Source organism: Trichechus manatus, unplaced genomic scaffold, assembly GCF_000243295.1.
Source record: "Trichechus manatus latirostris isolate Lorelei unplaced genomic scaffold, TriManLat1.0 scaffold00008, whole genome shotgun sequence".
NCBI lineage: Eukaryota > Metazoa > Chordata > Mammalia > Sirenia > Trichechidae > Trichechus > Trichechus manatus.
Window position 1 is genome coordinate 12,006,649 of NW_004443944.1, and position 18,271 is coordinate 12,024,919.

Sequence of the window (18,271 nt, forward strand, 5' to 3'; positions counted from 1 at the left end):
CTTTGTGAGGGTGCCTCTTGGGGGAGGGCAGGGCCAACAAACAAACACAGAAGGCGTGCATTATTTGCGTAACAATATGGTATATGCCCCGAAAGTGAACCGTCTGTTTATAACATAAACACTCTCCTTTCCAATATGTAAGTTCTATTCAAATTAGAATTTATGTATTTTGAGTCTTCACAAAGCAGAGCTCATCTGCTTTTCAAAGTGCATTGATCTTCCTGGGCAGACTTTTTCCAAGCTGCAGCATGAACTTTAACACAAATACAGAGTTTCTCCCAAGAAGCACACTTGTGCCAGCATGCAGACTGGCAGTGTGAGGCGACCAGTCAGGTTTGGGAAATCTAAGCTTGCAGGGCAGTTAATTCTATGCCTCCAATACAGATGCTTCAGAAACTTGGTGAAAGCTGAAGCTACTCTGCCATCAGCTTCTCACCTCTGTATTTTCAGACATCCTTGAAAAAAGAAGTTTTGTGTTTTGTTTTGTTTTAATCATCTCCAGGCACTGCTTCTTACATTCTTGATCCTAATTGTTACTTAGGAAATTCCTGGCATGAAGGGTCTTGGTTTTTATTTGCTCGGTTTGTTTTTGTTTCTGTATATATCTTTGATACTTTACCCAATGTAATCTCCTTCCTATTCGACTAGAAATAGCACCTCTAGGCCCAGATAGAGCATTATATCTTAAGAAAATATTTGGGCAACTATGCAATATTGATTTACAATTGTAAAAAAAGTGAGAACACCTTAAATGTTCATTGAAAAAGAGTTTTAACTGAATTATGGTATATCCATTCAATAAGTTGCAATGGGTAAGTGTTCGGCTGCCAACCGAAAGGTCAGTGGTTCGAACCCACCAGCAGCTCTGAGGAAGAAAGGACCTGGAGATCTGTTCCCATAAAGATTACAGCCTAGGAAACCTTATGGGGCAGTTCTACTCTATCACATGGGGTCACTATGAATCAGAATCGACTTGATGGCACACAACAACATATCGATTGAATAGAATATTATGCTGACATTTAAAATGATACGAAAGAGCAACACATATTGATATTTTTATAGAAAAATACATACTCACACATATATATCTTAAAAATCTGGAAGGTTAGACACTTGACGGAAGAATCGAAAATTGCTGATCTGTGGAGATAAGCAAACTATTGGAGCAGACACAGAGAAGACCAGAGACAACGTGGCCCCAAGAGGGTAAGACAGTGGTTTGACATTTAACAAAAAAGTAGTTCCTAACCCCAAACGTGATGAGGATTTGCCATTTCCAATTCATAGTGTCCGTTAGCTTCTCAATAAAATACCTTTCACCTGGGCTTTGGGCGGTTGATGTTTCTAGTAACTGCCTCTACAATTCCGGCCACGCGGTGTCCTGTCAGTCCTGGTCACCACTGGGTCCCCAGTCTCTAGACCCAAACTCACTGCCGTCAAGCCGATTCCAACTCATCACGACCCTATAGGACAGACTAGAACTGCTCCATGGGGTTTTCAGGGAGAGGCTGCTGGATTTGAATTGCCGACCTTTGGTTTAGCAGCCGAGTTCTTAACCACTGCGCCACCAGGGCTCCGGTTCCTAGAACGGTGTCTACTATATTGTAAGTACTCAATATATATTTATGGAATGAACTACTGAACCAAAGGACTTAATGAGAATAGTCCTCATGCTCCAAAGAGAGCCTGGGGCAGAGAAAGAGCATTTCATTTTGTAAAATCCTCCAGATGACAGAATAGGAATGGCTGGGACCACTCATATGGGCGTATGTGTGATTGGGATGCAAAACATTCTCAAAAAATTTAAAAGACTTTGAAATCTTCACGATCAACATCACCCGCACCTAAACGACATCCTGGCATAAGTATCTGGGTAGCTGGGGATGGAACATGTGATGAGCTTGCTCTGCCCAGTGCAGAAAGTCAAAGGCAGCCCTTGAATTCTGTGTGATATGCAAACACATAAGCACTCCACAAGCCCATGTATACGCAATGAAACTGAGAGTTACTCTATTTTCGATGAAGCAGGCTGCATTACCCAAGATGCAGAGCCGCAAATGATTTCTTGAAGGAGCCGGAAAATAGAATGTGCTCAAAGAGAACAGCAATTTAACCCACTCCAACACAGAAAATATCATCTAAAAAAAAAAATCATCTGACTTATCTTTCCTTCTATATCCTGGCAGGTATATTTGAGATGATCCAATTTTATGCTGAACAACCATAATTGAGAAGAAATATAAAGATGTGAGTCTGGGGCAGAACTCAATAGATTGTCTCGACAGGAAAAAAAAAAGAGGGAAATAAGGTATCAATAGTAGCGCGTGATACTGTAGAGACTGTTTTACATCTCTTTTATATAATGCTGTTAGAGTCCTTTCCTCTCCATCCATGAAGCTTTTTTTTTGTCTTTCAAAATAAATTCTAGAGAAGAAAGGGGAGGTATATATAAAAAATAAACCCTATAGTCTTCTATACTATTTCTCGGCTAAACTAATAATCATTTTCCAAGGTAAAAGGAGCATTTATTAGGATGATGTATTTGTGGCCATGTTGCTTGAGAAAATAAAATAAATTAACAGAAGGATGAGAGAGGGAGAAGCTGATATCTGAATTTTTGATGCAGCCTTGGCAATCTCATTATTGCATTGTCCTTTTGTATTACTTTTGATTTATAATGTAATTGGGGGACTACAGAAATGTTAATGGCAGCAGTACTGCTTTGAGGATGACAAAGTTGTTTACTAATTATTGCCTTTAACTTTGGTTCATTGTCAAAGCATTCATGCTCTGGGCTCATTTTGAATGGGACCACCATGGTGGGAGGTCTGGGCGAAATGTATTGTCTAGTTAGAAAGGCAACCTTCCTAATTTTGTTGCATTTCTCCCTCGGTTGACCTTTTGAATGAAGGGACGGACTGTAAACTCAAACTCTCCGCTCCAGGGTTCCGATAGCAGCCTTAAGGTGAGGTATTCCATTTCGTTTTGTATTTAGATGAGAAACTGCTGCTCATGTTTACACTTTTTTTCATTGCTCATTATCTTCAAGGAGAAACTGGGAATGTGGCAATGATTATTAGTGAGGCTGTGATGAGATCACTGAACCATTTGGACCTGACTTTTCTTTTGTGATGCATAATTACAGGGGTTTATTTACAGTCTTTTTTTTTTTTTTTTTTTGCTTCCTAATGATTCACATTTTTATTCTTTGTTCTCTCCCTTCAAAGTGTATGATTTCTCCTTTTTTATTGTGAATTATTACTTGGAGCGCTACATTATCCCCTGGAATTTTAGAATTAAAGAGAATCTTTCAAAACTAAATAAAGAGGCAACCTTGCCACAGCAACAGTCTAAAGACCTGGATAAAGCAAACCAAAGAAGGAAGCACAGAGCCATTATTCAACTAACACGTTTCCCACTTGTATGGCAATCCTGGGGCATATTAAGTTGTAAAACATCTTATCCCCTTCTAACTTCTTAAATCGCTCCAGATGCTCTTTAACCATAAAGAAATGCAATGATCATTTTTTTTAAGGCTGCATCATCTGTTTCTATATCTGACTTCCCTGCAATGTGCCCGTTAGTTTGGGAAGTTCAAGTCTGAAACCAGTGAGTGTATGCATGTGGTTCATCTGCACATCAACAGGGATGAAAGACCATAGCTGAGCATCACAGTAGCACAGACAACATCACCTTAGCAGAGAACTATTAAATATTCTGTGACTCAACTCCCTCATCCACAAAACGGCAATGATAATAATGCCCATCTGATGGGGTTTTGTGAAGAGTAAATTAGTTCCTACAGCTAAAATATTTAGAAACCAACACCTGGCACATAGTAAGTGCTTAATGAATGTAAACTAGTATTTCCCGAAGTTGGCTAAGCATCTCTCTCATAGAAGTAAGATGATTTGAGGTGGTGTGTAGACAAATTTTTATTTTAATGTTTCATGTGTATCAGTTAGGATGACTTTGGCTATGAACAACAGCGATTATTCGTGAATAATAGTTTTCAGCTAATAAAAATTTTAAAATAACAATTGCCTTAAAACAGCAGTTGGCCAACTACAGCCCACAGATCAAATCTGGCCCACTGCCTGTTTTTGGTCTGTAAATAAGAATGATTTTTCACAGATGAATATTTGCCATGGATTTGGCGATAGGGAGCACTAAAAAAAAGAATTCCATTCTTCTCCTTAGTGAACCTGTATTACAAAAAACTGTACTCAATTATTATTATTATATTTTGAATTTCAGCAATAAAAAATGGTAGAAATCTGTTTTCTTTCTTATATAAGCACCTGTGTAATATTCTAAATTTTGCCTCATCTCCTGTAAAGTCTAAAATATTCGCTATCTGGCCTTTTATATATTCTCTCATACAGTCCGGAAATAAAGCAACTCTTAGCCTGTTTAGAGAGGGAGTCCATGATTCATCAACACCAAAATTCTTCCCAAGGATCCATTCTGCCATCCTTAATGTACGGGCCTTACCTGTAGACTGGCTTCTTCCAGGGTCACAAGATGAGTTTCTGCAGCTCAAGGGATGGCATAAATATCCTACACTGGTGTCACCTTAAGAATAAGGAAACCTTTCCCAGAAATTCCCCAGCAGACCTGTCCTTCCTTCCCATTGGCCAGAACTCAGTCACATGCCTGCCCCTAAACTAATCAATGGAGACCAAACCAGATCGACCGAGTAGATTCTGATTCATAGCAAAGGGAGCAGGATTTTGATAACTGGCTTACACTAATTAGGTTCTAGCTTCTGAAGCTGGGAATGTGGTCAGCTTTCCTGAAGCACATGACTGCGTGGAGGAGGGGATGGATAACCCAACACACAGGGGTTCTGTTAGAAAAGAGGAAGGAGGAAAATTGATGTTGGGTAGGCAATCAACAGCATTTTTATCTATTTCTTTAAATGTGTATTAAGAAAAAATTAAAATTAGCACATCGAACCCATGCTTTCATAGCTCTAATTACTTAGGATGAGGCTAAGGTTTTTTTAAAGTATACTTAATAAAAATAACAATTAATAAATATGGTAGAGAAAAAGGTCATGGCAAAAATTGGGAATGTAACACACAAGGGACTAAATGGCAAAATGACTAAAATTTGGAGATTTCTGCATGTTTTAACCATTGTTCATACTATTCCCTTTACTTAGGAACTCCTATTCATTCTTCAAAGCCCAAATCAGATGTTATCTCCCCACAGGAGTCTTCCCTGATCTTTTCCTATTCTCTTTATGCTCAAATACAGCTGGTTTCTTTCAGCACACTTTCTTATATCTCTTTTCACAAGAACCATGCTGTATTCCTTACATATCCACTCCTGATGGGAAGGCCCTATTTATCATTCACCTGTTGATCAAACACTTGTTGATCTCTGTCTATCTACCTACCTACCTCTCTCTATCTATCTACATACAGTGAAACCTGTGAGAGCTGGAACTCGATGGCACTGTCTTGTTTTTCTGAGTCTCACAAGTTTTCCACCTTTGACAGGGTGCAGTCTTAGTATTTTTCTGTCTCTCGTATTAGTGGAAAATATTTGAGTTTTCTTTCTCTGACAGATTTCTGCCTTACACAGGTTCCAGCTTTCGCAGGTTTTACTGTACAAAGAGAGAAAGAAAGAATATGGAGAACATATTTATGTTCATCTATACCCCTGGCAATCAAGGCAGGACATACACTAGGCATTCATGCTGTGTTTGTTGTACAAATGATGGAAGAATAGATCAATCAAATAATTTAAGGAATTGACAGTAGCTATCCATGCAAATATAACAAAGGGGAAAACACATCATAAACACCAAGCACTTTAACAAGGTCTAATTTAATGTAAAACAAAACCAGTTAATCTCATAAAATCCCAAAGATGGCATCATTTTCAGAAGCGGGCTCGGACCAAACTGCCCCTGGAGTAGGACCAGACTGAGGTATGACTAATTAGAGGTAAGGTCTTTTTCTCCCAACCACTAGCTCTTTGTTACTTTACTTTCCATCTTGAAAGAGGATCCAAAGAAAATTAAAGATGGCTTCCTCTCATTATTTAAAAAGAATTTTTTATTTCTAATTTATTTAAATAACATTGTTTAAGCGAAAATCTAACCATTTCACTTCCTTACTTGGAAGCTCTGACGCCATCTCCCTTCTCTCAGGATAAAGGCAGGAGGCTTCAGCATGGCCTTCACAGACCCAATCATCTGACCCCTGACTTTCTTTCCACTCTCTTATCCCGTCACTCTCCCTGCTACTCTTCCCACTGCAGCCACACTGGTTCTTTCTGTACTTCAAACACAAGGCTGCTCCCACCTCCGGACCCTGGCGTGTTTTCCCTCTGCTCCAAATGCTCTCCAACTCCTATTCGTCCTTTGTGGTCTCCAGCTAAATGTCACTTCCCCAGGTGTCTTCCTTGCCTGGTACTGCTATGACAGAAACGCCATAAGTGGGCAGCTTTAACAAACAGAAATTTATTTTCTCACAGTTAAGAGGCTGTAAGTCTGAATCCAGGGTGCTGGCTCTAGGGGAAAGCTTTCCCTCTGTCAGCTCTGGAGGAAGGGCCTTGTCCCTTCAGCTGCTGTTCCTCAGCTGCTGTTCCTCCCTTGGTGATCTTCATGTAGCGCAGCATCTCTCTTTCCCCATCTCTGCTTGCTTCTCTGTGCCTAATCTGCTTTTTTTGTATCTCAGAGGTGACTGGCTGAAAACACACCCCCTAAAAATGATACGCTCTCTTAACATAACAAAGAAAACCCATTTCCAAATGGGATTATAACCATAGGTCTAAGGATTAGAATTTACAACACATATTTTTGGGGGGACATAACTTAATCCAGAACACCAGGGAAAGCTTCCCAGTCTCTCTAGGCTAGAAGAAGTCCTCAAATGTCATGTTCTCATGGCCCCCTTAGTTTTTCTTCAAAGTAGTTATCAAACTTTCAATTCAATGTATCTCTTATGTAATTATGTGTTCAATTTCTGTCTACCCCATAAGAAGGTAAATTCCATGAGGTTAGGGAACTGTGCCTTGTTAACTGTGCTGTATCTGCAGTGCTTAGAACAGGGTCAGTCACATATAAACCCACTGCTGTCTAGCAGATTCCGACTCATGGCGACCCAACAGAATTGCCCCACAGGCTTTCCAAGGCTGTAAATCTTTACAGAAGCAGACTGCCGCATCTTCCTCCCGTGGAAGCTGGTGGGTTTGAATTGCCAACCTTTTGGTTAACAGCCAAGCGCTTAACTGCTATGCCACGGGGGCTCCTTCTGGCACATAGAGGTCCTCAATAAATATTGGCGAAGAAACAAAAAGCAAGCCTGCCACCGAGTAGCAAGGTCACTACCTGGTCCCATCGATATTCCTCAAGTACAACACAGAACTCCAAAGTCATTTTCTCTTTGACAACAAATACTCATTTCTGCATTCATTCAGCACATATTTGGCACATATGTGCCAAAATTCCTGCAGCCAGTGGAGAGAGACCATGAACCAAATGGTAGACAAATTCCTTGGCCTCACGCATCTTACCTTCTAGTGTGGACACCAACATTGAACAAATAGGCAAATAAATGCATAACAAAACATCTGGTAACCACGCAAACTACATAGAAAGCACCAGAATTTTCTTTGGAAATGTGTTTTTGTGGCAGTGGTGTCCTTTTCGAAAATTTGACTTTCTGTGCTATGAAAATAGCAGCCACCATAAATTTAGCAAGTATCTGAACTTACCTCACCTCAGAAAGACTCTTCACGTGGTCCAGCAAGGGAGAGTCTGTTTACATGAGGATCTCCCTTCTGAAAGAAAAGAGGAAACAAATAATATATTTCAGGGTTAATTTAACTTTTCAAATTACAAATTCATCCAAAGCACCCTCCACCACCTGGTGATAACTCACTGAGGTGCCAGATTTTAAGTACTGCAGCAACTGGCTGGTCCTAAACTCCTTATGCACACTTCTAAAAGATGGCTACCATGGGGTTTCTATCAAGCCTACGAGATCATATATCAAAGGGGGCTTATTTATTTCCATGTTTGTGAAGTACCATTAATCCTTTTTTCTAAGATAGCCGATGTGTTACATAATTAATAAAACACAAGAGCTTAGGGAGAAAGCCCAGAGAAAGATTCAGGTAAATACTGAGAAACAGTGTCACTTTTTGGTATACAATTGAAATCCCAGTCTTCAAAAGATCAAGTCTTAACTAGAGGAGTACGAGTCAATAATTTTTCTTTTTCCTCCATGCCTTCTCCTCCCTTGCTGTGTTTGCTGAACTTAAACACTGATCAATGCTAATTTTTTACAGAGGAAGAAAGTGGGTATGGAGGGAGAGGTGAGGAGTAGTGAATAAAATCATTAATTCAATTTCCCACAGTTTTGCCTCTGGTGATTGCTGCCCCTCCAGGTAACAGCTTATCTGGGGTTCTGACCCAATTCTTAAACCCTTCTTATGGTACTCCACCAATTAATCTAATGGTTCATTAATTGCAAACATCTGAAATCATTAGAACCTGATTGAGCACAGAAGCATCAACCCTTCCAAAGCTGTAACTGCTTCACCAGCAAATGGCCTCACTGCAAAGGAATGTCGATGTTTATAGTAGATGTAACCCAAACTCGGGTGTTCATTGACACGTTGTTCCATTTGTATACAACCACCCTGGCATCTATCTGTTCAAGAGAGCATGATTTATCCCGTGCTATATCCTGGAACTGACAAGCCAAGGATTAGAGCTTAACCCACATGAAAGCAGAGGCTGTGTATATTCCTAAAACAAATATTTAGTATCTGACAAGCTCTGGTTAATATTAATTCATGAAAGAAAGCAGTCAATTTAAGCTTAGTTCATGCCAAAATCTATTTGGGTTTTGTAAATCATTTTTCAGGATTATAGTGTAGAGAGCCAGACAAAATGTAGAATTCCCTAAAATTTTACGACTGTAGCACTGGGTAGGGCTTTCAGAAAAGGTTGGTGGTTCGAACCCACCCAGCAGCTTCATGGGAGAAAGACCTGGCTGATCTGCTCCCATAAAGATTACAACCTAAAAAACCCTATGGGGCAGTTCTACTGTACTTATAGGCTTGCTCAAAAGCAACTGTTTTTTTTTTTCGTTTTTTTTTTTTTCTGGTTTTATGTAGGGTCTCAAGCCCCTTGTCCCGCTTCTGTATACATTCCACACTAGTTGGCTGCTCTGGACTTAAGCCTTTGCCTTATTGACATAAGCAAAAATAACGCTCATATGTCATACGTGGCTCAAAGTAAGGAGGCAAAGAAACGGAGGAGAGACGTGCAGTCGAGAATGAGTTAAAGTTGCTGATAGCATTGCTTTGAAAAATGAATTCTTTGCATTTTTTAAATGTGTGGGGAAGCATATTTCTCAGTGTGCAACAAAAACATTTAGGATCCCCTGTCATTTGGGTGGATTTTGTTTGCATGCTCTCTTCATGGAATACTGATGTTAATTTTTGGTTAAGTTTAATCTTACGAAGTATAAAGCAGTTTGATAAAATAAGTAACCTTTCATTAAAGTTCAATACTGTACTTAAGAAAAATGGGACTGTGTGCATTAATTGATAGTTGACAGCTATTATTTCCATGAAAACCTTTTATAGTGAAATTTCTATTTGATGGATTGGAATTTATAAAATTTGCATTTCACTGAGCTGGATTCAACTGGAAGTATTGGGGATGTATTTCTTCTTCCAACAATATTCCATCTTTACATTTTTATTAAACATTTATTAATAGATAGAATCTTAATTTGAAGAGTACAGAACAGATTTTATTTTAATAACTCAGGTTTAGACAGTGAATAAACACAAGTATTTGCCCTGCATTTGACTTTGATAAAACATGATTATTTATGAATATATTTATCCATGAAGACTTAATTAGTACAGTTAGGATTGGGGCAATTTGCTCAATAAAAGAATTTTATTTTATTTTTATATTTTTAACTTCACAATAAATAACAAAAATATCACCGGGAATTTTTCTCCCAGTCAGCAGTTCAGAAGGAAGTCATATGATCTCAGTTTTCGCATTTCTGACTGAAACTGCAAAAATATGGGATGGAATTCTAATCTAATAATCTTAATTCTATTCAGATTCCGCACTACCCTACCCCTTTACAAAAAGAAGCAGCTTTCATGACCACGAATATTCGTTCTGGCATCATTATCCAAGATTTTAACAACTGAGCTGATATTAACATCCAAGTTATTATTTTCCCATGAATTCTGATCAAAATGGTAGCAAGAATTTCCATGGCTTTCTATACAGCATTCATTCATGTTGAAGTTGCTATTACTGTTGAAGAGATGGAAAGTTTGACCCAAGAAAGGTGAAGTTACTTGAAATTAAAGTAATTCAAGAATGTGTCAAGGCCAGAATCCAGGGTCTGAGAGCCTTTTTCCAAAAAGTGGCCACCAGATGACAAGCCTTCCCTTCTTGCTGCTGGAATGCTCCTTCTTCTCCCCGGAAGACCTGGTCCCATCATGTCCTTCAGGGCTCAGATGAAGTCCTGAGACACATCATCCCAGATCACCCTATCTAAGTGATCCTGTTACCTACCACTCCAACTTTTCGTCCCTCATAGTACTGTGATTATATATTTATCTGTGTACAGGTAGTCCCTGACTTATGACGGGGTTCTGTTCCAACGACTCCGTCACTCATCAGTTCTGACGTAAGTCGAATAACTCTTTTTTTTTTAGTTTTCATTATTATTGCTTTTAATTATCAGCATATTTATAAATCCGATCTTTATTTGTCTTCAGGGGTTGGAAACATTACATATAAACTTATAGATATATTTTAGTATATATATATATATATATATACATTAAAAAATACACAAATCATTAAAAAAAAGTATGGTTGTGTAAGTGCAGTTCGTCGTAACTCAAACACGTTGTAAGTCGGGGAGTATCTGTACTGTTTTATTGTATATCGCCTCCATTAGACTTTAATCTCCATGAGGGCAAGGGTTATGTCTAATTTGTTCACCCCTCTACACTCGGTGGCTTACTCAGTGCTTGCTGGAGTAGGTTCTAGATAAAAGTGATGAATGAATCAATGGGTGGAGCTGCAAATTAACTTCTGCAACCACAAAAGTAAATCTGCCGTGAGACCAAAGATTCTTATTTTGTATAGGAAAGCATGCAAAAGCATATTCTTAAAGCATAATGCATATTCTGTCTTCCAAAAGTTGGACAAGAGAAATCTTGGTCAGATATTTATATGAGTCTCTTAAAAGCCTTTATGATATAAACCAGGAACTTGGGTGCCTTTTCTTAGAAGTTCCATTTATTTTGCCGACAACTGATGATATGGTACCAATGATGAATCCAAACCCATAGGGTCTAAAATGGACTTTTCTAAACCACCTCAGTAAAGAAAGCTCTCTGTTTACTTTCCCCCTCAGTGGCACTGCTACCCCAAAAGTAATTCAACAGGAATTTTCATGGAACTTGTAAGATATCATGAAAGATAGAGTAACATGTCACAATAATGTCATTTGTTCTATAGGACAAATAGGTGCTACATGAAGAGAACATGTGAAAATCCCATAATAAAGTGGAGCAACTATGCAATTACTCTAAGAAATACCTTGTGTTCATATTTAAGGGCCTGAATAGCTGAAGGGCAATTAAGTGCCAGTGAGCTATAAATTTCTGTCTTTTCGAGGAGTTTCCCTCTCCTTCCACTGCTTTGAGTAAGACAGTTGTTGGGTTCTTTTGGTATTTTTTCCAAAGTCAGGACTCTTAGTATGGAGAGGCAGCATCTCATTTTATAAACTGGAAAAACAAGAACTCACTAAGATGGAATGAAAAAAAAGAAAAATCCACACTGCGTTCATGTAGTCCTTACAGATGTAACTGTCACCTGTCCTCTAAGCTAGACATTCGCAGATCTTTCCTCTAAAGGGCCATATAGTAAGTATTTTAGGGTTTGCGGGCCATGTGGTCTCTATTACAACCACTCAACTTTGCTAGTGAAGCATAAAAGCAGCCATAGACAACACATAAACAGATATGGCTGTGTTCTAATAAAGCTTTATTTACAAACAGGCAATGGGACAGAGTTTGCTAATCCTTGATCTAGGCTAAAGTTTTGGATAAAGCTAGACTTCCCAGTGAGGAGTTAATAAGAGCTCATATCTAGGAAGACCTAGTATCTCCAAAAATCCTCTTTTCCACTGCTTCCACCAATCGATGGATGCCTGAAATCACAACTTAAAGGTTTTAACTCTTTTCTTTTAATACATAGTAATAGGAATATGCCTGTGAAGGAAAAAGTTTTGTGCAGTCACATATGTATTTGGGATTCTGGGTCAACCAAGTTAAGCAGATTTATTTATTGGAGGAGTTTTTAGAGATTTTAATATGTTAACGTACCTTGAAAATGGAATAGGTAGCACATAAGCAGTTTCTAAATGTATTTGACTACAAATCTTTTTCTGAAGGCATTTTGCAAGACTGTTTTTCACCAAACTCATCTTGGGAGATGTTATTTTTTAGATAAGAATGTCATAGGGAAGGAGTAATAAGCAATGATAGTTACCATTTACCAAGTACTTAGTGCATATAACACTATGTGCTAAGTGTGTTATATACATGATTTCACTTAATCTTTGCAACCACCTCACGAAATATGGCCCCCTTTATAGTTGGAATCGACTCAACGGCAACAGATTTTTACAGCTGGGAAAATTGAAATGCAATCAGGTTAAGAAATTTACTCAATGTTATACAACCATTAAGTGGCAGAGCAAGATTTCAAATGCATTTCTGTCTGACTTCAAAACTCAAGCTCTTAGTCTCTGTTAAATATTAGGATCATTAACACTTTAGTATGAAATAATAATTTTATAGAACCAGAGCATTTTGGACCAAGAAGGACCGTTAGAGATACAGTTTAACTCTCTTATAAATAAATGGATGTATTCCTCAAAAGGAGGAATCAAAACCCAGAGACAACACATGACTGATCCAAGGACACACAGTCCTCAAACTTCAGGGTCAAAGACTATTGGTTTAATCTCAGCTTCATGCCCTTTCTAAAGAAGCTTTTGCTGAGATATGCCAAGTAGAGGAAAGACAAAGTAGGTTATATCAGTCAAGGTATTTCATTTTCAAGAGGCAGAAACCACGTAAGCAAACAAAAACTCTGTTGGCTCACATAACTGAAAAGTACAGGGATATACATGGCTTCAGGTATGGGTTAATCCAGGAGTTAAGCAACTTCATCCAAACCTGAATCTTTCTATTTATCTTTGTTCTCAGCCATATTTTCTTCCTCAGGCTTTGTGTGGTGACAAGATGGCTGCCAGCAGCCACTTGGCTACATTCTCCCATGTTCAAATCCACAAGGAAAATAAAAATTCTCTTTCTCCAACAGTTGGGGCCAAAGTCATGGATCTGACTTTCATGTGATTAAATTCAGTCATGTACCTACTACTGAGCAAATACACGTGGGCTGAGGAATTATAGACACTTAGGCTTCAAACCATGAGACTCCCTCTGCTCAGTGTTGCTCACAACCTAAGCTAGGCTGCAGAGAAGAAAATAAACATTAAAAAAAAAATCAACCTCTCTGAGATTAATAACATCAAGGGTAAAATGAATGTATTAATATATACCTTGAAGGCTTGTTGTAAGGATTAAAATAAAAACAAAGTATATACTATGACACCTGACAGATGGTGGGTGCTCAATCAATACTTGTTCTCTTTATACCTTAACTACCATCACAGCTTGAATACTAATAGGATCCTCTTGCTATCCAACTCCATTCCCAACAAAATGTCGCCATGATGTTGCTCATGATGTCTCTAGGGATGGGGAAAATTCAAAAAAAGCCAACAGATGTTGTGCACAAAAAGAAAATCACAACAATGGTCTTTAATTGACAACAAGATTATTCTCAAAACTGTTTCCTCAAAAGAAGAAAGTCTTTTTTCTCATAGGACAGTCTTTGCATAATGATGAAGTCCTTCTGTAGGTGTCAAGGTTACAACTACTTAAAAGAGCCCAGTGACCAGACACTGCAAGCTTCTGCAAAAGGCCAACAGAATCACTCAGGAAGTGGAGGAAGAAAAGATGGATCCTGGAGATGTGAAAACCCGTAACTGCCAGTAGCAATTTCTCCTATTTTTTCTGATAGAATTTCTAAAGAACTCAACTAAATCAATAGAGATGGTCAAATTAAACCATCACATCATTTAGTGGCTGTTGTGTCTTACTGCCATTTCTACATGTGACTTAGAGGCTTTATCATTTTTACTATCACCATTGTCATTTCTTACCACGAGCAGAAAATGATCTTGAGCTTCTAGAAGAAAGAAAACATTTTCTCTACTTTACAAACACAGCTCATCAAAAATGATGAGAAAATCTTAAACGCAGCAAGAAAAAAGCAAGTTACATACATGGGAACAAAGATGACTTCAACTAATTTCCCATCAGAAACAATGGAGGTCAGAAGACATTGAAATGACATATCCAAACCACTGAAAGGAAGGAAAAAAAAAAAATCTGTTAACCAAGAATTCTATATCCAGCAAAACTATCCTTCAAAAGATGAGGGCAAAATAAAGACTTTTTCAGATAAACAAAAACTTAAAGAATTCATTGCCAGCATACTTGTGCTATAAAAAGACCTTCATACTGAAGGAAGATTGTATCAGGTGATAACTCAAATCCAAAGGATGAAATGAAGAGCACTGGAAATAGCAAACAAATGGATAAATACATAAGGTTTACAGATTCTTCTAATTTGGTCCCAATTTCTTTAAAAGACATAAAACTGTTATAAAAATATATAACACTGTATATAATGAATATGTTGTTGTGTGCCATCAAGTTGATTACAACTCATAGTGACCTTATAGAACTGCCTAATAGGGTTTCCTAGGCTGAAAATTTACAGGAGCAGATCACCAGGTCTTTTCTCCTGTGGAGCAGCTGGTGAGTTTGAAATTCCGACGTTTCAGTTAGCAGCGGAGCACTAAACCATTGTGCTACCAGGGCACAATGAGGTTATTTATAAAATAATAATAGCAAAAAGGATGGGGGAATGGAGCTATACTGGCACAAAGCTCCTATGTTTTACAGGAAGTAAGTCAATATTAAGCAGATTATAATAAATGGAAATACATGTTAAATCCCTAATGCAACTACTAAAAAATCTTCCAAATAAATATAGCTAAAAACCAGTAGAGAAAGTAAAATAGCACAAAAAATACTTAAAACAAAAGAAAGAAGTAAAGGATGAACAGAGGAACAAAAAAAAGAAAGAGAGAGATAAGAAAAGCTGAAAACAAATAGCCAAATGGCAGTCCTAAATTAACCATATCAATAATTACATTAAATATAAATAGACTAAAAACTTCAGTCAAAAGGCACGATTGTCAGACTAGATTTTAAAAAGCAAAATCCAACTATATGCTATAAGAGACACACTTGAAATTCAAAGACACAAATTAGTGAAAGGTAAAAGTATAGAAAAGATAGACCACACAAACTGTAAGCATAAGAGAGCTGGAATGGTTATATTAATATCCAACAAAATAGATGTTAAGGCAAAAACTATTCATAGAGACTTAGACGGACATTTCATAATGATGAAATGGTCAATACAATTATAAATGTATATGCACCTAATGCTTGAGCCTCAATATATGAAGCAACCTTATGGAATAAAAGGATAAATAGACAAATGAACAACTATAGTTAGAGACTTTAATACTCTTCTCACGGTAAGTAAATAATCAGTAAGGATACAGAAGGTTTGAACAACACTGTCAACCAACTCAAATAAAATGAACATTCCACCCAATGACAGCAGAATACACATTATTTTCAACTAAAATGAAAACTAAAACACAGCCTATCAAAATTTGTGTGATGCTTCTAATGCAGAGCTTAGAGAGAAGTTTATAGCTATAAATACTTACATTAAAAAATAAGAAAAGTCTAAAAATCATGATCTAAGTTTACCATAAGAAGGAAGAAAAAGAAAAGCAAATTAAGCCTTAAGAAAGTAGAAGAAAGAAAATAATAAGGAACAAAGAAAAACACTTGCATAACATTTATCTGGCAAAGGAAATGTATCAAGAACATACAAACAATAACTCAATAATAAGACAAACCAATAAAAAAAAGGTAAAGTATTTGAACAGACCCTTCACAAAAGAACTATGCAAATGGCCAACAAACACATGAAAAGATGTTTAACAATCACTGGTCATTAGAAAAATGCAAATTAAAACACAGTGAGTCCTCCTACCATCTACCAATACTGTATAGCTAAAATTAAAATGACTGAAAATGTCAAATGTTGACAAGGATGTACAACATCTGGAACCCTCATATATTGCTGAAAATGATAGTCACTTTGGAAAACAGATTAGCAGTTTCTTAAAAAGTTAAAAATACATACATATATCATACAATCCATTAATTTCATTCTAAGGAGAAATGAACCATGTGGCCATATTAACTACAATAGCAAAAAAGAAGAAAACCCAAATGGCCATCAACTGGTGAATGGATAAACAAAATGTGACATCAACCATACAATGAAAAACCACCCAGCCATAAAAAGGAGTGAACTATACTGACTGTGAAAAAACTCAGCTTGGTACAAAGGGTTCAAATTAAAATATACTGTAACGGGAAGGTAAAAATTATTGCTGAAGATAAGCACTGACTACAACCACTTCTGCTTTCAAGAGATGCAGCATAATTTATCCTAAGGAAGGCTCTTCCCACCTTTTTTTAAATCTAAGAAACCACCCTGATAGGGTCCTTTGGACATGACAACTGAGGACTTTTAAGTCATAGCGTGGAAGTAAAAAGTAAAACATAAAAAGAGCTAACTATTTTCATATAGGAAAAAAATGGAATTTGATGGCTATTTGCTGGCAGGTCTAGAGGCTGTGAGGTGAGGATTCTGGAAGAGAAAAGAAAAGATATCATGTTAAGAGAAGGAGAATGGAAGAGGACCCTCAGCAACATGCTAGGAAATGAGAGGTCAGGCAGTAGGAAATTCCAAATGGCAGGAAAGAATCCAAAAACATCTAGGATCAGTGATGACTTACACTGAAATGCTTTCATTCATTAAATATTTATTGGGCCCCTACTATGTGTCATGCTCTGTTTTAGCAATAGACATACAGCAGTCAGTCAATATAATAACAAAATACCCATCCTCCTGGAGCACACCTTCAACGATTTCAGATCGTTTTCTCCACTGGGTTGTAATTTCTCTTCACTTCATCCAAACCTCCAACACAACTCCGCTACAAACAAGAACACTGTTTTAACAGTGTACTGGGGGAATGAAGGACTAGAGATGTGAGTTAAAACAAGACCTGTAAGATTGGATGACAACCACAGGAAGCAAGTGTAATGGCTAAAAATAGGCAATGTCAGACAAACTATAGACTCGGGAAGTCTTAGAGATATCAAGAAGGTGTTAGTGGACTCTCACATTATGAGGGATGACAGTATGGTAATATTTACGGCTATTCAGGCAAATGGTGGAACTGCATGCCCCTGCCTCCTTGAAGTTCGCCATGGTCATAAGACTTGCTTTAGCCAACGGAATTGGAACAGAAGTGAAATATGTCACTTCCATGGTGATACATCTAGAAAAAAATAAGTAAACGGCCATGTTCTTTTGTTCCCCTGCCATGGCAACAAACAACCTTCCAGAAAGTGAAGGCTCTGTCAGCCAGCTTCTCTCAGTGAGGAGATTTAAAGAAGATTCCCCTCAGCTAACTTGAAATAGACATGGAGCATGAGCAAGAAACAAACCTTTGTTGTTTGTAAGTCACTAAAATTTGGGAGTTGTTTATTTCTGAAACACGACCTAGCCTATCCTAGCTAATACTGACAGATTGAGCCAGTCTATGAGGATATGGTAGGAAAGCTGTAGGACACAGGGATATCAGAGATTTTAAAAGATATTTTTAAATAATGGAGTCCTCTGAGGGAACCAGGAAGACTGTGTTTTCAGGTGCCAGATTGGAACAGATGAGAACATAAAAGCAGTAAATTCAGCCCTAAGGATTCTAGAAGGTAAGGGAAGCTTCATGACAGGTATACTTGTCTTTTTCTGACAGGAGAAAGTATACATCTTCACTCCAGAGACAATACTTTTTATCCCGTTAGAACTAAATTCAAGCTGGATTTGTCCTCTGGGGATTTGTTTAAAGGATGAGTAACTGAGTGAACAACATCTCCCGCCACAAAATCA